Source organism: Panicum virgatum, chromosome 5K, assembly GCF_016808335.1.
Source record: "Panicum virgatum strain AP13 chromosome 5K, P.virgatum_v5, whole genome shotgun sequence".
NCBI lineage: Eukaryota > Viridiplantae > Streptophyta > Magnoliopsida > Poales > Poaceae > Panicum > Panicum virgatum.
Window position 1 is genome coordinate 58,465,312 of NC_053140.1, and position 24,967 is coordinate 58,490,278.

The 24,967-nt window shown below is 48.4% G+C and overlaps 1 pseudogene; it reads left to right on the plus strand.

Annotated features, from left to right (window-relative positions):
• The first annotated feature begins 15,778 nt into the window (after positions 1 to 15,778).
• LOC120708987 lies at positions 15,779 to 17,998 on the plus strand (annotated as a pseudogene).
• Positions 17,999 to 24,967: the final 6,969 nt, after the last annotated feature.

Below are 24,967 nucleotides of genomic sequence, written 5' to 3' on the forward strand. Positions count from 1 at the left end.
TGCATGCATCCATCATCCATCCATGGCAGCATGCATCGATCCGAGTGAGCATCCGACGGAGGAACGACGACGCACCACACATCAGCTGGCGCGTAAGTATGGGTAGCCAGGACTACTACCAAGTTACAACTACTACTGTTTGCTTGTGTTATTATTAGCTGTCGATTGGGTTGTACTAGTGATCATATGAATGTGGTTTGATTGTGCCGGTCTGGGTCTCGGTGAGAGACCAAGCTAGAATAAATAAAGTAGCAGCGCGTGCGCGCAACAAAGAGTAAGATTAGGCGTGTGATGGTGTGTCTAAATTGTACTTACCTGTAATGTAATACGGTGTGGCATGTAAGGCACCGGGGTATAAACAGTAAGGGAGCTACGCGTAAGCTAGCAGTTGCTTTTTTTATATACTTGCGCATGCCTCTCTGTTCTTCTTCCACTGTCAAAAGAGAATGGAGGGTGATGATGATGCTTGCTACGAAACGACGGCGACGAGCCGACGACCTCCGTTGAATTCGGGCCGAGATTTCCTGTGTTGACTGTTGGGCTGCGGGCCTGCGCGTCACTTGCCGTTCGTGGACTGGGCTGGATTTCATCCAGACATAATATATCGCTGTGGAAATGAAATCATAGCCCAGCAGCGATGGCAGCGGGACGAGGACACGCATGACGGCGGCGGCTGGGCTGGTAGCTGCTGCTCGGCATGGCCGCCGCATGGTCAAGGAAAGCGGCGAACACGATCCCCCGCCGGCCGTACGGTGTTCCTTCAAAGCTGTTCCGAGCCGGGCAGCCAGAAGAGGCGGGGCAGCAGGCCCAGGTCGGCAGGTCGCGTCCAATCCTGGCCCCTGCCTCGTGATGCGTGTAACGAATATGGCATATTTTATATCATTTCGAATGATTTTGGTGATCATATGACAACGCAATCAATGAGACTAATGATTTTATTGAGTTAATATTTCTAGATTCCAAAGATGAAGTAAAAAGGCTACACAAAGCAAAACACAAAGAAAGAACTTAAAAAACGCTGAATTGGACGAGTTCTACAGAAACCAGTAGCACCGATTTAACCGATGCCTAAGCATCGGTGCATCTGACGCTTAATGGAAGGACCGATGCTTCTGTCGGCCTATCTCTATTAGATGCAAGTTGAAATCAAGTCAAGATACCCTGGTCACCGGTTGAACCGACGGGGTCAAAGCAAGCATCGGTGCAATCAACATATCATTGTCCAAAGACGATGTCAAGCGTGCAGCAGCCAAGCCTTCAGCACCGGAAGGACCGACGGTCGCCGGAGCAATGCATCGATGCAATAACATCAGCAGGTGCAATGGCTATATGAAGATCCAGTGTCACCGGTTTAACTGACGCCCCAAGCATCGGTTTAACCGATGGTCCCAGAAGCTGCTGCAGAAGTGTCACAGATGCAAACGGCTACTTCAGAGCGCAGAGTGACCGGAAGAACCGATGCCCTATGCACCGAAAGTTCCGATGCCTACGCAGAAAGCTGGCTAACGGCTAGTAACAACTCTTTTGAGTTGGTGGCCTATATATACGCCTCATCCCTGCCATTGTGAGTTTGCTTTCACAAATAATTGTGCTTTTATGCATATTGAGCCATGCTCTATTGGATTTAAATGCTCATATCTAAGTTCATAGGCTATGTGCTCATACATTTGCTTAATCTTGATGTACCAAGTGCTCATTTTTTAAAGACTTCAATTGTTACAAGTCACTTTCAAATTGGTATATGCAAGGTAACTCTTTACCCCCGAAGGTAAGCAAGGTTCTAAACTCATTCAATTGGTATCATTGTCAATTTCTTATTATTTTAGAGATACCTCCGAGCATGATATGGTCTAAGTCTTCTTGATTCAAACATCTAGTTGTGCACTTGATTTCCACATTATCATTTTGTGCACATAGTTATGGAAAACTTAGCTCATGTAATACTAGTTTCGTGATTTTGTAATCCATCTTAGTAAATTTTCAATTGGTTTATTCATTGATATCATACAATTGAATCATGAGTCATGAAACTAACTCCTTAGACTACTAATCTTTCCTTGAGCTATATTATTTTGCAAGACCTTTTAGGTGATTTGGTTCCAAAGGGTTAGAATTGTGGATCAAAGCAAGGTATTTTTTTAAGGAAGAGAGGTATATTCTAAAGAAGGAGAAATGCTAAGTGAATCAAGTCAAGTAGCAAGATAGGGAAAAAAAGGGGAATCATGATTTTAGAGGGAGGCCAAGTCGATATTGGATGGTGGTAAGCATCCAAGTAAGTGTAAGTTGTTAATTTTGTCAAATTTTGCAAATTTATGCTTGCTTTGATTGTGTTGTCATCAATCACCAAAATGTATGAGATTGTAACGAACATGGCACCTTTTATGCCATTTCGAGTGATTTTGGTGATCGTATGACAACACAATCAATGAGACTAATGGTTTTGTTGAGTGAACATTTCTAGATCCCAAGGATGAAGTAAAAAAGCTACACAAAGCAAAACACGAAGAAAGAACTCAAAGAAACACTGAATTGGACGAGTTCTGCAGAAATCAGTAGCACCGGTTTAACCGATGCCTAAGCATCGGTGCATCTGACGCTGTCGTGGTGTGCAAACCCACAGCCGAGTGGCGTAGTGCACCCGCCTAAACCCAGAGGGTGAGTACTCAGGGGTAGCTAGGATTAGCCCAATCTAGATGCAAGAACACGATGAACACAGCAGGTTTAGAGTGGTTCGGGCCGCCGGAGCATAATACCCTACGTCCACTGTGTGTTGTATTGCTTGTGCTCTCAAGAGGTTGAGAACGAACAATATTGTTCGGAGTGAATCCGAGCTTGTGTTGTGTCTGGCTTTACCTGGCCTTAGAGAGTGTTGAGTGAGTCTCCCCTCGCTTGCCTGGCCTCGGCCTTGGCCTGTATGTATGTGTGTTCTAGCGGGCATGATCTTCTTTTTATATGTCCAAGGGGAGCACGTACACTGAGCGAGCCCCCGACATGTGGACCCGGCGATGTATTATAAACTACACTTTGGCCTTCAATGCCTCAGATCCGGAGATCTTGTCGTCGGCTTCCGTGCGTAGCTTCTGACCAGGGATGGTCTTGAGCTGTCCTGTCAGAGTAGAGTCTAGCCTCTGCAGCCGCGCGTCGAGGTCATGATGAAGCGCCGCACTACTGACTCAATCCACTGTAGCAGCGTGCACTGTTGCTCCAGTCATTAGTTGGTCATCATGACTTGTTGCCCATGCGCGCGGCGCTGAGTATTTAATGCTTGCCTTGGTAACTGACGAGCCGCCTCGGTAACTGGCGATCCACAGTGTGGACTGACAAAAGCTGCCCCGTACCCAGCGGCAGCAGAGCCCGCCTCAACCACTCGCACTTAATGCGGGTGGGTGAGGGAGCTTCCAGCGGAAGGCTTGCGCCCGCGCCCGCGTCTGTGTGACACGTGGCGGCTCCGGACCCCTCCCGAGCAGCTAGCTGAGCCGAGAGCTCACGGGGGTCCGGATAGGCACGTGGAGGTCCCAGACCCATCTGCGGGAGTCCGGATGGCACGTGGAGGTCCCGGACCCACCTGTGGGGGTCAGGTCCGCGGCCACAGGTGCTGAGCATTTCCACCTCTGGGGCACGCGGTGACACCGGACCCGTCCCCGAGCGGGAAGCGGGTCCGGGACCGTTGGTCCGGTGAGATGGAGTCGGACCCCAGGGGTCCGGCTGCTCAGCTCCTTAGGGCGTAGTTACGGATAACTACGCGAGTCTTGGCACAGTAGGAGTGGGTACCCCAGTTGCAGGGTACCAACAGACGCTTAACGGAAGTACCGATGCTCCTGTCGGCCTATCTCTGTTAGATGCAAGTTGAAATCAATTCAAGATACCCTGGTCTTCGGTTGAACCGACGGGGTCAAGGCAAGCATCGGTGCAATCAACATACCATTGTACAGAGACGATGTCAAGCGTGCAGCAGCCAAGCCTTCAGCACCGGAAGGACCGACGGTCGCCGGAGCAATGCGTCGGTGCAATAACGTCAGCAGGTGCAACGGCTATAAGAAAGATCTAGTGTCACCGGTTTAACCGGCGCCCCAAGTATCGGTTTAACCGATGGTCCCAGAAGCTGCTGTAGAAGTGTCAGAGATGCCAACGGCTACTTCAGAGCGCAGAGTGACCGAAAGAACCGATACCCTATGCACCGAAAGTTCCGATGCCTATGCAAAAAATTGGCTAACGGCTAGTAACAGCTCTCTTGAGTTGGTGGCCTATATATACGCCTCACCCCGGCCATTATGAGTTTGCTGGAGTCCCCATGGGGCACAACCACCCGAATTAATCTGGCTCAAGTGCGCTAACCCTTTCCATAAAGGCAATACAGGTTAACATGCACTTCAAATGGAGTAATCCAGCAACGCTGTCGGGTAAAATCCCGAATAATCCACGTACGCTTCGATCGAACCCAAAGCTTAGACAAAACTCACACGAAGGCGAGTCCAGAGATTACAATATTTCATCATTTCTTACATCACAGAGTACATCATAAATTTATTAGAAACCGAGTTTCAAATCAGAAAATGCTTTTGAATCATAAAAGAGATCATCAGAGTTCATTATTGCAGCGGAAAAACAAACGACAGTCTATTGACGAAACATGACATCACGATGAAACGCATACATGACATCAATCCAAACCCCAAGTGTACACCTGGAAACAAAGTGTCGGTACCCTGCAACTGGGGTACCCACTCCTACTATGCCAAGACTCGCATAGTTATCCGTAACTACGCCCTAAGGAGCTGAGCAGCCGGACCCCTGGGGTCCGACTCCATCTCACCGAACCAACGGTCCCGGACCCGCTTCCCGCTCGGGGACGGGTCCAGTGTCACCACGTGTCCCAGAGGTGGAAATGCTCAGCACCTGTGGCCGCGGACCCGGACCCCCGCAGGTGGGTACGGGACCTCCATGTGCCATCCGGACTCCCGCAGATGGGTCCGGGACCTCCACGTGCCTATCCGGACCCCCGTGAGCTCTCGGCTCAGCTAGCTGAACGGGAGGGGTCCGGAGCCGCCATGTGTCACATAGACGCGGGCGCGGGCGCAAGCCTTCTGCTGGAAGCTCCCTCACCCACCCGCATTAAGTGCGAGTGGTTGAGGCGGGCTCTGCTGCCTCTGGGCACGGGGCAGCTTTTGTCAGTCCACACTGTGGATCGCCAGTTACCAAGGCGGCTCGTCAGTTACCAAGGCAAGCATTAAAGACTCGGCGCCGCGCGTGTGGGCGACGAGTCATGATGACCAGCTACTAATTGGAGCAACAGTGCACGCTGCTACAGTGGACTGAGTTAGTAGTTCGGCGCTTAATTATGAGCTCAACGCGTGGCTGCAGAGGCTAGACTCTACTCTGACAGGACAACTCAAGAACATCCCTGGTCAGAAGCTACGCACGGAAGCCGACGACAAGATCTCCGGATCTGAGGCATTGAAGGCCAAAGTGTAGTTTATAATACATCACCGGGTCCACATGTCGGGGCCCCGCTCAGTGTACGTGCTCCCCTTGGACATATAAAAGGGAGAGCACGCCCGCTAGAAACGGACACACAAGCCAAGGCCAAGATAATTCTTTCCAAGCTCACCCAGACTCAGGCAATACAACACACAGTGGACGTAAGGTATTATGCTCCGGCGGCCCAAACCACTCTAAACTGGTTGTGTTCTTCGTGTTCTTCCTCTGAGATTGAGCTAATCCTAGCTAACCCCCGAGTACTCACCCTCTGGGTTTAGGCGGGTGCATTCCGCCACCCGGCTGTGGTTTGCCACACCATGACACAAAGCAACAAGCAAGGCTGAGTATACTAATACTCAGCAAGATTTACCCGTCAACGGATATAACTTAGTCCACTTAACTTGACATGCAAAGTTTTTTGGCTGGAGGGGTTTGTTTTGCCGAAAAAGCAACTAATAGTAGGTCCTTAATTTCCGATTTTAGCTTTCATAATTCTAGTTCAATTAACCATTCTAAGTAAGCATCTATTTCTAATCAAGCATGTTGAAAAATAAGTATTCAAAGTAAATCCATATTATCACCATCATTTTCTACTTGTTACTCTATGTAGCAGAAGTGTTAAGCAGTCTCATTAACCATGAGCGGCGGCCGATTCGAATCGAGTTTTTAACCTTGCAAGGCAAACCTAACATACACGCATGGGGAACGAAGTCATCCACGCAACATTTTCTCTATCTTTCCCGTCCGTGGATCAGGGTCACCCACCTCAACTACAGAGTATGACTACTCTGCACCCGCATATTGGCCGCATGAGAACAATGTGCAATATTCAAAGAGGGTGAAAGTAAAGTCCACTCGTGGGTCCAATCAGGCACTCTGCTTACCGATTACCATATTTCTCGGCATGTGATTAGTACGTTCAAACGCTTAACAACCACTACCACACACTGCGGTCTTAGTACATTTTCACTAAACCAATAGGGTCTCAACCACAAATATCATCCCATGACCCCGCCCGTAAACCTTATGATTGCAGTATGTGGTAAATCAGTCAAAACCTATAATCTCGCGAGAGGCAGGAAACCACTCGATTTTTACCGGTCCTAATTAGCAGGGCATCTAGTCGAGCTTAACCTCTAGTCTTCAAAACATGGGTACCTAGGATCATGTAACTATGGTTACAGTCAACTCCTGAAAATTTAAATGCACAGATAAATAAATTACAACATAGATTGCATAGATTTAAAATATAGTAATTAGATGCACCGGGCTTGCCTTCCTAGGCAAATATTAGCCTTGGGCTCTACCGAACATTGATCCGGGTCTTCAGCAATTTAGTTAGATTAGCTTAAGCTTCACGTAGTTCGTTCTCGGACTCCGGCACCAACTCGTTCGTTCTGTCGATGAGAGTCGTCGCATCTTTATGATTGCAAAATGTTCATGTTACGTAAATGACAACAAATTACATTTCTTTCCTTCACTATAGAGTTGTAGCATAAGTTTTATTATGAAGTTTATTAATTACATTTTCTTGGGCAATCATTTATAGAGTAGTAATTAACTTGACTTAAACTCATTCAACAAGTTGAGTTTGTGATATTTTTCATTTGTCATTTTCAACATAGAAATTTAGTCTATTTACTATTTAATATTATTACTAGAAAGTGTTTCTGGTGTTAAATTTTTTATGCAAGAAACAAAACTTAACTACAAGATTACTATAAAATTTTCAGCCATTTTCATGAAGCAGATTAATCATGATAAATAAAACAAATAGACACTGCTAGAAGCAAAACATATTTATACAGCACAAGGTATACAAGTTCTGGTGTTAAAACTTTTTATGAGTATTTGTAATATGGTGTAAAGAATTCTGTGAATTTTTCATATTTTTCTAGTTACAATAAATATTTATCATGAAATAGCACTATTAAACAAGAATTAAATCACATATATAGCTAGACCGATCAAAAATTAACCAAATTTGGACAGTGGTGTTTACCTTGCATTAAAAGAATATATAAAAAGTTTCATGCCCATATATATAGCAGAACATCCAGAAATAAATAGCAAGCCATTATGCTAGATCTAGCAAAGACTAGGATTTCATCTAGTTACATTCGTTTTCTGGTTCTGAAAAATTTATATGAGCCTATACTCAGTGATGTGAGCCTACCATCCAAAAACCATCCTTAGTTCATGTGTGAAACTCCTAGAACCAATATGAGTCATTTAGTCTAATTGTTTCTCTAGATTAAAATAGAAGCAGAAACTGAACAAGTGAGTGTAACAAAAGTTGTAGAGCTTGTTGCAAGGATTCCAGAATAGTTGAGTTTGTATTTTTACAATTTTTTTACAAATTGTTATTGATTTTGCAAGTTCACTTCTCAGAGTTCATGCATATCCCTGGAAACCAGTTTTTCTATTACGTTTAGGTGCTTGGCCGAAGAACAGAACAGGCGCGGCGGGTTTTGGCCGGATTCCGGCGATGTGCGTCGCCGGCAGCAAGGGGCAAGTTGTAACACCCCAGGTGTTAATTACCTATAATTAGTATTAGTCATGTGTTTAACATCATCATAAGCATCATCAATATATAGTGGAGAATCATATGCATGTGAGTATTTGTTTGAAATTTAAATTGATGCTTGTTTGAATGAATGTTTGTGAAGAAAATTTAAAATTTTCTACACAACTTGGCCACCAAAAATTTATTCAAATACTAGATTTCAAATGTTGTTTTAAAAATATTTTTGCAGAATTTTTTGACCTTTCAGCTGAGACACAAAATTCTAGGAATTTCCAAAAGTAGTCTCTTTGTTCTTTTTGTTGCGACCAAATTACAAAAGCGTTTTGAGTGATTCTTGATGCATCGTGTTCTTGGTGATTTTATCTATCACCGGTAAAAAATTGGTGAAGTTTTGAGCCTGCGAGCATCTCCGTTTTGAAATTCAAACATGATTTCTTTATTTTTTTTCTCGCCCGGGCCCACCTGGCAGCCTCCTCCTCTCCTCTTCCCTGCTCTGCTTCGACGCGCCGCACGCTTCGACGCGCCGCACGCGTCGCCACACCGCTGACCAACCTCGCGCCACGCACCGGCCATCCTCGCGAGCCGTGCCGCCCTCTCGCTCTCTCCTCGCCTTAAAGCCCAGCCCGGCCTTGTCCTCTGCGAACCCCCTCAAACCCTAGCTTCCAAACCGCCATGGCCGCGCCACCCGAGCTCCGTCGCCGCCGCGGTTCGCCGTCTCCGGTGAGCGCCGCCTCGATTCCTCGCATAGGAAGCTTCCACCCGTCGTCCTCCTTCAATTCCCCTCCTCACTCGGCCCCTTCCCTCACCGTGCAGAGCCGCTGCCGCTCGCCTCGGTCCGCCGCCGCCCAACGCCGTCGCGCCGCCCGTCCGTTGCCGCTTTCTGTCCACGCCGCCGCCGGTGAGGTTCACTGCCTCCTCCTCTTCACCGTGCGCGCCTTCCCCGGCCTGCTCCGGCCTCACCGCAGCCGCCGTAGCGCCGCCGCGCCGCCGTGGCCACGCCGCCATGGCCGCAAGCATGCCGCGGGCCGCCCTGCGTGCGCCCCGCCAGCCGCTGCCGCGCGCCCCGCCCCTTCGTGGCCCAGCGCCGCGCCGGCCGGAACGCCGCCGCCGACGCCACACCGCCGCTCCAGCCGCGTGCGCCGGCCGTCGCGCGGGGCAGAGCAGGGGAGGGGGGAGGCGCCTGGGAGCTGGGCCGGTGCCCACTGCCATGTGGGGCCCGGCTGTCAGCCTCCCCCCTTTTTATGTTTTTCATTTGTTATTTCTTTATTTCAGCTGGAGTTTCTAAATTGCATAGAAATTCGTAGGAAAATCCTAAAAATGTAAAATAAATTTTGTTAGGCTTCTAAAATCAAGATCTATAGAAGAAAAATACTTGTGCTTGTGAAATGTCACTTTTGCCCTGTTGAAAATTCAGTTTGCGTTTAAGATAGTTTAATTTGTACCACTTGTTCTGTTGCTCTAAAAATTATGAAAAATTCGCAGTGGCTTACTCCTTGCATGTGTATTCCACTGTAGAAATTTCATGTACTGGTGTTGTGCACTTTTGTGTAGATCTATTTATGTTTCGTTTACCTTGCTAGGGTTGTTTAAATGCTTTGTTAGCAGCAATAAATGTTGGAAAAATTAGATGGCATGTTTTATCAATATCATGTTGAGTTGGTAAATTTTTGTTGCTAGATCACATCTGCAAGTCAAATCTTTGCTTTTATTTGGCTTCTAGCAGCACTTTTTGTTTATATTTGTTTATATTTGATTATTGTTTCATGCATGTGTAACTTTAGCAAAGCAAGCCTCTGGCTTAATTCATGCTACCCTAAGCAAGTTTAGTAGTTTAGTAGCTGTTATTTTGAAGGAAATACTTCAGGCTAAAACGAGTTGAACTTCGGAACCGCACCTAGGCACTCAAATCGTTAGTTGTTACTTTCTTTGTAGTGGTTACTCAGTTGACGCATGTCAGCTCTGTCGGTTCTTTCATTTGCTTTATATCGAAATGCGTTGCATCATGAGCATCCATGCACTGCTGTGGTTCTGACTCTAGCATGGCATCCTTTCATACGTGTAGACTCCGCAAGCCGAAGCAGCAGCCGAGCCAGAAGATGGTGTAATGGCGGACGCACCCAGAAGATGGATGGATGGACCCAATGTGCATTACCCAAAGGAAAATGTCCGCCAAGTGAATATCATCTAACCAACACTAACTAATTCAGTGTTAATCCCAGGCAAGCCCCAGAGCATAACCCCTAATTTGAGTATTCAATGTTTATTTTATTATTTGTGCATTTACGTTTCTAGGAGTTGTATGGAACCCTAGTATGCATGTTTCTATCTAGGTACCTATGAGTCTATACTAGTATACATGTGTCGTTAGTATTGCCATGCTTAACTAGGATCCGGTAGAAGTCGAGTGATTGCTGTCACTCGCGAGCTATAGATTTTTGTTACTTATGGAAAAGCGGTTTGAGAATGAATCTGTGAGGAAAGAAAAATGGAGACCGGGCGGAGAGGAATTGGATTATGGATATGGAATGTTTGGATAGTGGACCTCCGCCTGTGTCGATTGAGGACCGTACCGTTGTTGGCAGTGCTGACCGAGTTTGAACAGTACTAACCACATGCCGGAAGTAGGAGGTAGTCGAAACCGGTAAGCTAATTACCTGATTTGCAACGATACTTTGAATCGCGACCTGCTACTCTGGGAGTGGAATGATGGCGGGTGTTGGATTGTATGTCGCCTCCGGGTTCTCTGGGAGTTCGCTGTGAGGGGCCCTTCACCCGGGTTTTGACAGGCGTGATTCAGACGTCGGAGTAATGATGGGAACAGTTGACGCGTGTGACCCGGCGTGGTTTGCATGTGTTGTGTGAGTTAGGTCCACCTTGCAAGGTTAAATCGGATCGATTCGCCGTCTCTCTCGGTTAAGAGAACCTTGGTCACTTTGTCACACCGTAGTAAAGGATGAAATGAGAATGAGTTGAAGACGTTTGAATGGTTTAAATAGATGTTTAATGTGATCAACCATGCTTGCTTAGATGTCAGGCAAATTTAGTTGGTACTTGATAAACTTAAATTGAGCTAAAATATTGAAAGTAAGGATCCAGTATTAGTAGCCTTTCAGCAAAACCAACTCCAGAGCCAAAAAGCTTTGCATGTCTAGATAGTGGGCTAAGTATACCCGTGTCGGGTAAGTCTTGCTGAGTATTAGTATACTCAGGGTTTGTTATCACCCTGATTTTCAAGTAACTACTGCTGGCTGGAGCTAACCAGGATTCACATCGGTGGGCTCGATGTGACGTCCTCACGTCATCGTAGTAATCATTGTTTTTCTAAACTAAACTTCTATTTAATTTTCCGCTGCATTTTGAACTCTGATAATTTACATAAACTTGTTTGTAAGTTCTGCTTGTAAATTAACTTTGAGAACTTTTGTCTGCTTGTAATCATATGTGCTCGTCCTCGTGCGAGACTTCCAGTGTTTTCGATCCTTAACCCAACAGGCTGTCGGATTACACCGTTTTAAGTGCTCTATAACTTGATTAACGCTTAAAATGATAGTTATTGCACTTAAGCCGGTTTAATTTGGGCGGTTCTGTCACACAAGTGGGGGAAAACGCGGAGGAGATCGAGCCGCACCTTATGGTGTACGGGATTGGGGTCGAGGAGGCCTGAGGCGAGCTCGCCGCGGAGGAGGGCGGCCAGCGGCGATTCTGCTCGCCGACGGCGGTGTTCCGGCGAGGTAGGGAGGAGGCTTTCAGGCTGGGGAGGTTTAGGGGAATGAGGGATACCCGTTCAGGGGCTCGATTGGAGCCGAGGGAGGGTGGATGGGGTTGCTCCACGGAGCTCGGGCAGGACCGGCAACCATGGTGGGCAGCGGCGTCCGTTCTGGGCAGTGAAGGGCTCGGCTCTGGCTTTAGCACGAGGAGGGCTGAGTTGGCCTTTTATAGGCGTGAGGAGCAGGGGAAGGGCGAGCTGGGACTCCTTAGCTGCGAAGGAACGGCCAGGATGTGCGGACAGGGGCTCGGCTTGCCCGCGTCGTGGTGGCGAGCGGACAGGGCAGGGGCGCGTGGCGTGCTCGCGCAGCGCCAGGGAGGAGCAGAATGGGCCGAACCGGTGGGCGCGACGCGTTTTTGCCTGGGGCGCGACCACGCGGCCTGGCCAGGTGGCGGCACCGGCGTACGGCTCGGCCATGGACAGGGAGCTGGGAGAGGAGGGAGGAAGAAGAGGAAGTTAGGGGTATTTTCGTAATTAGAGGAAAAACCAGGGGACCCGAAAAAGAACTAAGATTTTCTCATGTTTACTAAGGTCAAATGAAAAACTTTTGAATACTAAAATTGTTCAAAATTTCAAGATCTACAACTTTTATTTCAGGCACTTTTTCATTTGAGGAATGGTTTAAAAGTTATTTAATTTACTTTAAATGTACACATACATATGCATATACATATATACACTTGCTTGCCAAAAAAAATTATGCTTTTTTTAAATTTTTCTTGATTTTTGTGGATAACATTGGTTGATAATCTATGTTTAGCTACATATCCAAGAACACCTCCAAACCATCCAAGAGCATAGAGATCAAATTCTTAGTCCTTAGCACAAGCTTTGTAAGTGTTAGTGCTAGGTTAGCTCCTAAGTGAGTGAGCAAGCAAGGTTGAGATCCTTGTGGCTGGTTCTAGAGTGAATCAAACTTATATTTCGCTGTGCCGGCCTCCTTGGAGAATTGGTGGCTCGCCGGCACGTCAACGACCCTCCGACTTGGTGTGGAGCGGCGTCGACAACATTGTGCCGGGGACGGAGACTCCTCCTTCGTGGGCAATCTCACTTAGTGGAAATCGGGATCAAGGTGCCCGTGATTGTATTCACAGAAGAGATTTGATTGTCGGGAAGCGATACTCTTCGTAAGTACTTCAACAACGTGGATGTAGGGGCGCCTTGGTGGCAATCCGAACTACAGGATAAATCCTCGCGTCAAGAGTTTGCTTCCCCTCCTCCCTCCTACTTAAACTTCCGCATTTTATATTGCAATCTTTGTGACTTTATTTTCATAGAGTAGTATCTTGATAGGATTCAGTATAATTTGCTAAACTCTTTCGGAATGAGGGTTTCACACTAGAAGAATCGTAGTTGCACATTTAGATAATTTATTTTAGTTCAAATTTTTATGTAAATTAGTTGGAGTCATAGTTTAATTTTAGCGAGCATAATTCACCATTTTTTTTAGAATACCCGATCACTTTAGGGCGCCACACCGGCACCTGCACGCCCCGTGTGCCCACGGGCACATTAGCATTGCGCTATCTCCTATTGGGAGGAAAGGCAAGGATATTCTTGCCAGCAGCCTAGAGCCACCATGGGCACAGTGGTGGCCACTGTGCCAACTCGTGGTCGTGCCTGCGCCTGTGTACCTGGTGCAGTATGGTGCCGTGCAGTTTGGGTACCTTGACGCAACACCGGGAGTCAGGGACGGACGCGACTTTGATCCCGGGCTCAAACTGCTGGGCCCGATGAGCTACCAGCCTGGCCCTAATTAATTAGGTACTCATGGGCTTCGTGGGCTGGACCGGAACGAATTCACGGGCGATCTCGGCCGCGACAGAAACAGCATTCCCAGAGTTTTTCGTGCGGGTGGAGACGACACGGCCGCTGCTGCAGCATGCATGTAAATATGTAATGGCCTGTTTGGTTGTTTTTTGCTAGCAACAATAATATTTTGACGGCTAATTATAGTGTTAAATAAAGTCAGTTTACACAACCAATTTCAAAACTTCTGTGCTAGGAACCCTGAAAAATCTAATGAGGCATCTGACCACGTGATTAGAGGATGGTACTGTAGCACCACTGTAGCCAATCATTGATTAATTACTGTCATTAAATTCATCGTGAAAAATTACACATATTCCTAAAAAAATTCGGAAAATAGACTTTATTTAGTACTGTATGCATGCGAGATTCTTCTCTCTGGAGATGTGCGTGGTAGGTTTCTAGCGAGATCCAAACAGGGCCAATGGCAGGGGCAACCGGGCAAGCGAGCGAGACGAAAGCAGGTAGAAAGAACCAGGATGGGAGGATCGATCAGTTGGAAGCACGGCCTCCCTCCCTGGCCTGGCTTGCCGGAACCGCTTGCGTTGCGTGACCTGGAAAAAAAAATGGCCGACTCAGTCACCATAGATCGAGCCGCCAGTAACCGGCGTCGACCCCGCCCCTCTCTCTCCACGTGACACGGCGCTAGTGATCAGGCTGGGAGAGAAAAAGGCTGTAACGTTTTCGGTAGAGATCGAGCTAGCTTTAGGCCTGCCGCTGCACGGCGCTCCTGCTGCAGCGCACGTATTGCTAGCTGCAGGCTCGCGGTTCATCCCCCTGCCGGGCTCGCTCGCAGCTGCTGCTCTACTGCCGCGCCGCGTACGTGCGGGGGGGGGGGGGGGGGGGGGGATGGCGTACGCTAGCTAGAGCCTGGTGTGCGTGCGCAGTGGGCAGGCTCCCGTTTGCCCCCGCGCACATAAATAGACCTACTACGTTCGGAGGAGCAACTGGGTGGTGTGGTGTGGTGTGTCAAGATGGCAACGGGTAGAAAAAACCCACAAATCCGCGGACACCGAACCCGTTGGGCGTGGATTCGGGTCTAGGTTCGTACCCGCGGGCACGGGCGCGGGTACAAATTCAAACCCGACGGGTATTTGCTAACGGATTTCAAAATTTAATACCCGAACCCACAAACCCGCATATCCGCTGACATGTGGGTCCAAATACATGAGTATATATAAGAATTTCTAGGGTTTCCCAGCCTCCCAGCGACCCAGCCGCCACTCACCCACCCTGACCCCCGAGTCCCCGTCTGGCCGTCTCCCCGACTCGCAGTCCCAGGCTCCCAGCCGCAAGCCCGCAAACCCCATCGCCCCCTCCGCCCTCGGGCGCTCGGCCTCCAGCCCTCCAGGGCCGCTGGTTCCCTTCCGGCCGCCGCTCTCCCCTCCGGTTGGCGTATCCCTCTCCGGCCGGCGCTCTCCCTGGCGGGCTCGACGTCTCGGTGGCTAGCAGCTCCCCTTCGTCTCGGCGTCTCGGCGGCCAGCAAATCCCCTCCGGTCGGCGGCCAGCAGATCCCCTCTAGTCGGCCTCTCCCCCTCGGGCCGCCGCTCCAGGCCCCCTCTGGTCTGCGCTCCCACAGGTACATCCGCCGCTCGCCCTCATGTATGTACTGCAGTGACAGCCGCATGCACTGATCTACTCTTGTGTACGCTAGATCTGCTCTTATATATGCTTGATCTATTCGTATTGGCTTGATCTGAAGTCTCAGTATTGTGGTGATGATTTTGGCATGTCGAACAGACAATCAAGTCTTGCTTCTCGCTTAACTGATTCTGTTGCAACTAAGTTCTTAATTATTACTAGGGGTGTGATGGATAAGGATATATATACTCTTTTTACTATTCCTTTTATTGTAAGCCACGCAAGCTTGGTTTCCGTTATTAATAACTGGGGAAAATTTCAGAATATGTTCAGTATTCTTCAGAAGATGAGTTGGTCGCAAGCCAATGCATATTTGTTGCCTTAAGCACAGATTCATCATGGTATTGGGATGAGGGGTGACCAGGTATACAGATTTCATACAAATGCAGCATGACGTGAGAAGTGGCTCTGTTTGTTCTGTTTTTTTTATACAAGATATGACTATTATTTGGGTTGACAATGATTGGGTCATGCCATGAGATAACTTGTCTTATCTTGCTGTTACGTAGTATCATTCAGTTTAAGACTGCTCGGTTTCCCGTCCCTGAATCTGAACATGTTAATTGTTCTGCAGTTGCAATGGCTAGTACACCTAGTAGCTCCCAAGTTCCAGGCTCCCAAGCATCAGGTGCTGTAGCAGCTGCAACTGAGACAACAGAAGAAAATGTTGTGCACATTTCAGATGGAGAGGAACAAGCTGCTGGTCCTGGTAAAAAGAGGAAGCAATATTCTAAAGTGTGGAATGACTTCACCCAAGTGTGTGTTGATGGAAAATGGAAGGCCAAATGTAAGCATTGTGGCAAGAATCTTTCAGCCGTCTCAAGGAATGGTACAACCCATCTGAAAACCCATCTCACATCTTGTCCTTTAAATAACAAGAGGCCAGGGGATAAAATTCAAACTAATTTGCGGTTTGGAACCACTGAAAAAGGAGCAGTGAGTGTAGAAAACTATGTGTTTGATCAAGAAGTAGCTAGGAAAGCTCTTTATTCCATGATTATATTGCATGAGTACCCACTGTCCATTGTTGATCACCATGGTTTTCGTAAGTTTGTTAGTGCCCTGCAACCTTTGTTTAAAATGGGTACTAGAAACACTATTAGAAGGGACATAATGCATTTCTATGAGGGTGAGAAAAGGAAAGCTAGGATATTCTTGCAAAGGACCAATTGCCGTGTTTGCTGTTACAACTGATCTTTGGACAGCTGATAATCAAAAAAGAGGTTATATGGCTGTCACTGGACATTTTATTGATGACTCGTGGATGCTTAAAAGCTGCATTTTGAGGTGATTATCTTTCTTTTCATGAATTGTTGCTTGCTGTTCAGATTTATATTTTCTATAAATTATGAACTTTACAACTGAACTATGCTTTGTTATGTGTAGGTTTATGTATGTGCCATGCCCCCATACTGCAGAAGCTATTTGTGATGCATTGCAAAAGTGCCTCCAAAGCTGGGATATTGATCGGAGGGTATCAACTGTCACTCTTGACAATTGCAGCACCAATGATAGCATGATTGGGTTAATGGAGACAAGGCTTGGTGCAACTAATATGCTTTTGAGAGGAAAATGGCTGCATATGCGGTGTTGCGCACACATTCTCAACCTCATCGTCAAAGATGGCATGGAAGTCATTGCAAGTGCAGTTTCAAACATTCGAGACAGTATTGCTTACTGGGTTGCTACACCAAAGAGGTATGAAAAGTTTGAGAAAACAGCACTAGATGAAAAGGTTGAATTGGTCAAGAAGTTGCAACTAGATTGTAAAACTAGATGGAACTCAACCTATATCATGCTTAAGATTGCTATACCCTATAGGAAGGTTTTCGAACGCTTGGGTGAGCTTGATAGGAACTATGTTTGTCCACCACCAAATGACTGGATATTTGCTAGTACAGTTTGTGATAAATTAGGATTATTCTATGACCTCACTGAGCTGTTTTCCGGTACTAAATATGTGACAGCCAACCTTTTTTCCCCTAAAGTATGTGAGATCAAACTTAAAATCAAATCTTGGGAGCATGGTGAGCATGAAAAAAATTAGAGAAATGTCTGCTGCCATGATAGAAAAATATGACAAGTATTGGGCTGATATACATGGTCTTATGGCTGTTGCTGTCATTCTTGATCCACGTCTTAAGATGACAATGCTACATGCTTGCTATATTGCCCTTTTTGGTGAAGAAAATGCTGAAATTTATGTGGAAGAGGCTCATGAATTGCTATCTGATTTGATGAAACACTACCAAGTTAAAGAACATGACTATGTGGGTACATCATCTAGTGGTGCTAGTTCTTCAGTTGATGCAGCTGCTGTGTTATCAATTTTTAAAACTCTTGCTGCAAATAAGAAGACTAATAGCTATGTTCGAAGTAAAAATGAGCTAGATCGCTATTTGGATGAAGGAACCCTTCCTCATGATGATAATTATTTTGATATCCTTGGTTGGTGGAAGTTGGAGGGAACCCGTTATCCCACTTTGAGGCAAATTGCCCGGGACATCCTAGCTATTCCAATCACAACAGTAGCTTCTGAATCAGCTTTTAGCACTAGTGGAAGGGTTTTGAGTGAGCATCGCAGCCGTCTTACTCCTAAGATATTGGAAGCTTTGATGTGTGGGCAAAGTTGGCTTCGTCACACTCTCAAAGGTAGTATTGTACTATACTAATCTGTATTTGCATAACTGTGTTGTATTTTTCATATAAGAACTATAACTGCAGCTACTAATGTTTGTGAAACTTGATTGTAGATGATGGTGATAGGGCCAATAGCTTCTGGTCATGCCTTGAAGACATTCAAGAAGAAATGATGGTAGATTCTTGCATCACTAGTGCTGATTCCGACTGATGAGTTTCCACTATTTGCTTTGTTCAACTGAACAATTTATGTAATAATGGTGTTGATCAATGACTCTTGGATTTTTGTATGCTTCTATTTGTTTGCTGGCTTTGATTTAAGATGGATGGATGTATCATGGACCAGACTATTTATTTATTGGCTTAGATGTATCAGACTATTTATTTGCTGGCTTGAATTTACTTGGTTGCTATATATTAGTTTTTGCTTTCTGTTAAAACTGAATTATATGTTTGATTTTTAAAATTTTGCGGGTACATGGGCATGCCCGCGGGTACACGGGTATCCGCGGATAGCGGGTACGGGTACCATTTTATACCCGCAGCGGGTTGCGGGCGCGGATGCGGGTGAGGATTTGGGCTTGCGGGTGCGGATCTGTGAAGTTAGTATCCGCGCGGATTTTATCCGTTGCCATCTTTAGTGGTGTGGTGTGCCGCAGGAGGCGGGGGGCGCGTATTGGTTGTAGCCGCCCGGCGGGGCCAGCCGGGCGCCGTTCTGGGGCAACGGCCGCGTGGTGCCAGGACAGCTAGCTAGCGGTGCTGGGTCGTGCCGTCCGGCCGGGGGCCTTTTGCTTTGAAATCGATCGTGGCGCGAGAGGAACAGGAAGCCGGGCCGGGCAAGAAAGTGAGAATGGGGAATGGCGTCTGGCGCTGTTCCTTCCGGAGTTCCGGTACTTGCAGCAGCCGAGCGCTTTTTCTATCTACTGCTCGTAGTCAGCCAAGCCGTCCTTGTCAGCCGCTCGTTGGATTCGGCGATTAACAATGGACGGCGATCCGTAAGCGGGCATGCACCGCCGCGCCGGGCAAGAAAGTGAGAACAAAGGCGCCACCGCCATGCATTCCAGTCGCGGCGATCCCGTCTCCGCGACTCGGCTGCGCCGACAAACCTAACCAACCGCCGTTCCGTCCGGAGCCACCGGGGCCCGCGTCGTTCCGTGCCGATCCCCTCCTCTGCCTTTCCATCCGCTTCCAAGCTAAACCACCGCGCCGCCGGCCCGCTTGGCGTCGGCGAGACGGCGACCTGAACCCCGCCGCTCCCCCCGATGCCGGCCGCGCAGTCGCCTCCCGCCGCGGGTGTGTGTGTAGCTGCTGCGGCTGCACGTAGGCCTGCAGCCGCGGCGCTCGGGGTCGGGGGGGGGCAGTAGTGATCGATACAATAACGGCCGCTCCGTTACTGTATGCTGCCGGCCGCCGGCACAGTAACATCGTCACTGCGTCGGTCAGGTTCGTAGACGGCGATTAACAATGGACGGCGATCCGTAAGCGGGCATGCACCGCCGCGCCGGGCAAGAAAGTGAGAACAAAGGCGCCACCGCCATGCATTCCAGTCGCGGCGATCCCGTCTCCGCGACTCGGCTGCGCCGACAAACCTAACCAACCGCCGTTCCGTCCGGAGCCACCGGGGCCCGCGTCGTTCCGTGCCGATCCCCTCCTCTGCCTTTCCATCCGCTTCCAAGCTAAACCACCGCGCCGCCGGCCCGCTTGGCGTCGGCGAGACGGCGACCTGAACCCCGCCGCTCCCCCCGATGCCGGCCGCGCAGTCGCCTCCCGCCGCGGGTGTGTGTGTAGCTGCTGCGGCTGCACGTAGGCCTGCAGCCGCGGCGCTCGGTGTCGGGGGGGGGGGGGGCAGTAGTGATCGATACAATAACGGCCGCTCCGTTACTGTACGCTGCCGGCCGCCGGCACAGTAACATCGTCACTGCGTCGGTCAGGTTCGTAGACGGCGGCCTTAGCTGAGCGCCTGAGTATTTTTCCAAGCCATATCTAGGAGGAATCACGGCCTTTCTCTCGAAGCCTCTCCCTTTCTCTCGGCGACTGCGAAGGCGGCGAGAGAGTCTTGTGCTCCAGCCGGCGAGACCTCCGTTCTTCCTCGCCTCCGGTGGCCTGGTTGGCCTCGGATGCGAGGGGAACGGGTGGTTCTCTGCCCGGCTGTGTAGGGTAGGTCCTAGTTTATCTAGGTTTGTGTCCCCCGGTGGTGAGCGCAGGGTGGAGGTGCTGCTGCTGTGGTGGAATAAGGTCCTCCGGCTTCTTCTCCACCTCGCCGTTGCGTCCTCCGGCATCGGTGACAAGCTTGTGAGGTCGTTTGCTTCCGGATCTGGTGGTCCTGTGGTGGCTTCAGCTCCGGTAAGCTTTTGTACAGGAGTCGTTTTCCGCCGGGCTGTTTGGCCGGCGAAGTTGGTGAATACGGAGTGGGGTTTGGATTACAGAGAGGTGTTCGGGTTGCTGGTTGCGGGGTGGTTGGATCCATGTTCTTCCTTTGCTGCTTGTCGGTACGAGGTATGGATCCATGGCCGAAGAAGCTTGGGGCGCGTCCCCAGCCGATGTGCCTTTATGGTTTTCTCTTGTCGCGGCTCTCCTCGAAGCCTTTGGGCGATGTGGCTTCTTCTGGCCTGGGTGGCCTTGTTCCCTTTCCCTGGTGCCGGAGTTCTTGACGACGGCGGCGGAAGGCGAAGACGACGGCCGATGATCACAGGATGTGCAAAAGATCTTCAGTACTTGATTGTAATTTCATCTTTTCATAGGGTCTTTTGTGCAAAATGGTTGGGACACCTGTGCTTCTGTATCCTTCCCGAGGGTGCCTGCATGTGTACTGTTCCCATGTATGTTTTCCTTAATGTGTAATACAGGTCGCTCCGTTTATCAAAAAAAAAAAGCCATATCTAGGAGCTGGACCTGTCAGCCCCTCAGGTCGTTTGGCATCGAGATCATCAAATATTTTTCTGAGATCATCAAAAAAGAGAATCAATTCGCAGGCTGTACTGTAGAATTGGGCTAAGCCCAGTTAATCTTTTTGCCCACGAACCTGACGGAGAGAGAATCCACATCTTCATCCAGAACAGTACAAGCCGCGCTGCCCGTCGATCGATCCTCTCTAATCTCTTTCTCTGAATATCTGAAACTCTGAATAGCTCATGTGAAGTGAAGATGTTCCCGAGCGAGCATGGACAGCCGGAAAGCGAGACGGTGAGAAGACGTGAGAGAGAGAGAGAGTTAGCGCTGGCATGTTGCGTTGCGCCGCCTGCGGGAACGATCGGTCGAACGCTTCAGCCCGGCACGGCGGCGTGGCTGCGCGCGCGGGTTGACCGCTTGCAACGCCGAGCCCACGTGCCAAACTCTGCCGGCCAGCGTTCCCTGTCTCTAGAGATGGCAACAGGTACATACCGTCGGGTCTTGGCCACCCATTTCCCCCGCTAGAACTAAATTTTACCCGTCGAGTTACCCGTACCCGTACATAGGTAGAAAAATACTTCCATACCCGTACCCGACGGGTAATTTATACCCGACGGGTAACCCGTACCCGAAAAGCATACTCGAAAATTACATATAAATATCACATATTCATATGAAAAATAATTCATTTCAAACTAAAATTGGAGTAAGTGTGGAGTAGGATTTGAAGGAGAGTTCAACAATATATATACTAGGAGGGATTAATTGGATTTGGGCCAAATTCATGGGTCATATGGGCTAAAATGAATTAGACACTTAAGATGGCTTATTTTTTTGCGGGTATTTCTTACCCGCGGGTAGGCGGGTATGGGTAGTATACATCCGCACCCGTACCCGCCATACCCGACAGGTATAAGATTTTGCCCAATAATATACCCACGGGTAGAAAACTCATTCCACACCCGTCTTCTTATCGGGTAAAACCCGTCGGGTACTCGGGTACCCATTGCCATCTTGACCTGTCTCCAACCAACAGCAGGAACCTGGGCGACCACCGTTCGCCGGCGGAAGAATGAAGCAGCCCTCCCGCTCATGCAAGCAAAACACCCGTCAAAATTCCCGCGGAATCCCCCTGCGATCCGCGCCATGCCCGCGTTTTTTTTGTTGCTTTTTGGCCCTTTGCGGGAAAGAAATTCACAAACAGACTTCTGGGGAAACATTTTTTTATCTGGATCCAGGGGGTCGGCGACATGGGCTGTGGCGCCGAGCTTTAACATCTCGGCGCCATATGGCGCCGAGGTCGCCACACCAAATACAGCTCAGCGCTAACGTGGCAGCCGACGTGGCGGACCTCGGCGCCGTGGATCTGGTCACCGAGCTCGGCGCCAAGATCCACGGCGCCGAGGTCAGCTATAGTTGACGCCTCCGCACGCCCGCCCCCGCCCGCCTTCCCTCCCATCCCAAACGAGCTCTGCAGCACTCCAGCCCGCCGTCGCCGTTACCGTCCGCGGCCGCCGTCGCCTTTCGTGGCCGCTGTCCCCGGCTGGCGGCGCCATCCGCAAGGGACGCGTCGCCCCCGCCCGCGGCCGGTGGGCGTCGCGGCCACCCCGGCTCGGCGCGGCGGGGCGCGTCGCCCCCGCCTGCGAGGCCGGGTCCGCCCCCTGCGTGCCTGGGCGCGTCGCCCCCACCCGCCACCCGCGAGGCCGGGTCCGCCCCCTGCGCGCCTGCCGCGGCGGCCAAGGCCCGGCCGAGCAGGGCGCCTGAGGCCCGGCCCTACTCGCCGGCTTGGGGGCCGGCCGTGGCGGCAACGTCCTCCTCCCCACTGCTCTGCCCCGCGATCCGCAGACGCCCTGCCGTATCGTTAAGGTGAGACGACAATTCAAATTTGATAGTTTAGTTTAGATGTTACTAATTCACAAGTAATTATTTAGTGAATATGCTAGTTTAGTTTAGATGTTACAAATTTGCAATTAATTAATTAGCTTGAAATAGAGATTTAGATTGTCTTTGATTTCGTAATTTCTTTAGAAATTTAGTAAATTCGGTAGTGAATGTGCAAATGTAGTTAGTAATGTAGTTAGTTTGTTACAAATTCGCAAGTACGTTTATTTTTGCGACGGCAATGTAGTTAGCAATGTACAAATTTAGTTGTTCATCCTTTTATTTGAATTTGCCAATGAATTTTGTTTGAATTGAATTAGTTGTTGGTACTTTTGAATACAAATTTAGTTTGGGAATTAGTTGTTGGTACTTTTGAATTAGTTTGTGAATTAGTTGTTGGTACTTTTGAATTGAATTCACCAATGAATTTTGTTTGACATAAATTTCTAATTTATTTGCTAGCTTCTGTAATTTGAGGTAATTTCAGGTGGGAATTCGATACAAATTAATTAGCAAGTCTCCATAACTTTAACAATTTCATTTTTCTACATTGCACACATAATTATTGTCGTCTTCTGCATACAATTAGATGGACAATGTAATGACCGTTTATCATGGGGGAAGTGTCGAGGAAGTGGAAATATTAGATTTGTTGGAATGCAAAGGGTCTCTATGTTGTTTGTTGGGCGACCGATGTTTGCAGAGGTGGTTGCAAGGGCTCATGATCAAATTCATTGCAATTCAAATGAGGGTGAACTTACATTTGAAGGGGTACTTCACTATGGTAAATTGGACTTAACTTATCATAGGCGGCTGCTCCCAATAGCATGCCAGGATGATTGGGAGAATTACGTAAATGGTGTCATAAAGAATGAAATTCCATTGATTGATTTGCTTGTACTCAAGTTGCCAAGTGATTCAAGCCGTCATATGCATTCTCCCCCCGGGAATAATTGGCATTCACCTCCTCGCGAGTTATGGCCTGAACAAGAGTTTGCTGGACCTCCTAACCCTCCAATAGCAAACCCTTCTGGAAATGTTAAAGATACGGTTGTGATCCCTGATGTAGAATCTGGTCCTAATTTGGATGGCATTTCTCATAATCCTGTCACACAATGTCATAACCATGATGTTGTAATGGCCGCTTAGGAGATTCCTTTGAGCCAGGACCATCCAAGTAAGTGTAGTGCTCTTTGCAATTTTCATTCCAATTGTTGTTTCCACTATGTTATGAATGTTTGTAACTCAATTAACTAATATCGTACTTCTTTATGGTGTCAATGCAGGAGACATTCCATATAATGTTGTTGTTCCTCCTGTTTCTCTAGCAACCAGTACCGGACGGGCTTCTAACAGTGTGGAAGTTCAAATTGAGGATGATGAGGAGCCTTATGAAATGGCAAGAGCTGTTGATTCAGATGATGACCGATATGTTGGTACAACACCTTTGACTGAAGAAGAAATGGAGCTCCTCAGACAATTATGTCCTGACCTCGATCCACTTGTACCTGAATTCAGCGATCTCAGACATTGCCATGGTGCATTTGCTGAAGGAAGAGATGATGAGTTGCTAGAGCCTCATGAGCCAGGGGACCGTTCGGAACTTGCAAAGGGTCTTCTGTTCAAGGACTTGCCTTCTGTTCGTAAATGGTTACAAGAGTATTCTGTGAAACGTAAAAGACCATTCAGAGTTGTGCATTCTTATGTGGACCGACGTTACACAGTTGTTTGTGAGAAGGCAGATTGTAATTGGCAGGTGTGTGCTCGAAAACAGAAACTCATAGGAAAGTTCAAGATCACCAAAGTTGTTGGTCCACACACATGTGTGGAGAATGAATTGCAGCTTAAGCATCGACAACTGACCTCGACCCTCATAGCCAACAAGTTGTGCCGCACATTGAAGGATCAGCCGAATTTGTCGGTTCGGACGATTATAAACTATGTTGAGGACATGTTTCAATACAGGAAAAAATATGGGAAGGCATGGCGGGCAAAGCAAAGGGCATGGAAGATGATATATGGTGATTGGGAGGACGGATTTGAGAAATCGACTGCCTTGTTGAATGCAATGAAAGCAGCAAATCCAGACATGCATTATGAGTACATCCCAAAACCAAATGCATGGAGGCAGGACGGACGTCAATTTTTCTGGCATGCATTCTGGTGCTTCCCCCAGAGCGTCGAGGCCTTCAGGCATTATCGTCCAGTGTTGTCCATTGATAGTACATTTCTTTTGGGTAAGTACATGGGCACACTCTTGGTAGCCATTGCATGTGACGCGGACAACGTCCTAGTTCCTCTAGCATTTGCCTTGGTTGATAGGGAGAACAAAGACA